This window comes from Egretta garzetta, unplaced genomic scaffold (genome assembly GCF_000687185.1).
Source record: "Egretta garzetta isolate BGI_Z169 unplaced genomic scaffold, ASM68718v1 scaffold395, whole genome shotgun sequence".
Classification (NCBI taxonomy): Eukaryota; Metazoa; Chordata; class Aves; order Pelecaniformes; family Ardeidae; genus Egretta; species Egretta garzetta.
In genome coordinates this window covers 101,709-102,035 of record NW_009259794.1, presented here as the reverse complement: position 1 = coordinate 102,035, position 327 = coordinate 101,709, and positions in this window count along the sequence as shown.

Sequence of the window (327 nt, the reverse complement as noted above, 5' to 3'; positions counted from 1 at the left end):
CCACCCCCCCCGCTCTTGCTTCGAAATTAGCGAGGTAGAATGCTTGGGCTAATTATGCATTCAAACGAGCAGGCTTCGTTAATGTGGCACTAAGAGGAGCCTGAAAATGATTGTGAGACGATGAAATTGAAATTGAAGCACGGCACTTCTAATGCATCTGGAGCCGCTCTTGCGTGCCCCGGCAGATGTAACCTGGCAGTGACCGGCAACCCCCCCCACCCTGGCACCCCTGCCTGCACCCGCAGCACCCGCAGCACCCCCAGCACCCCACAGCATCCTCCCCCCGAGATTCCCCCGCTGAGGGATGGAGGGGTGGGATGGGCCCGC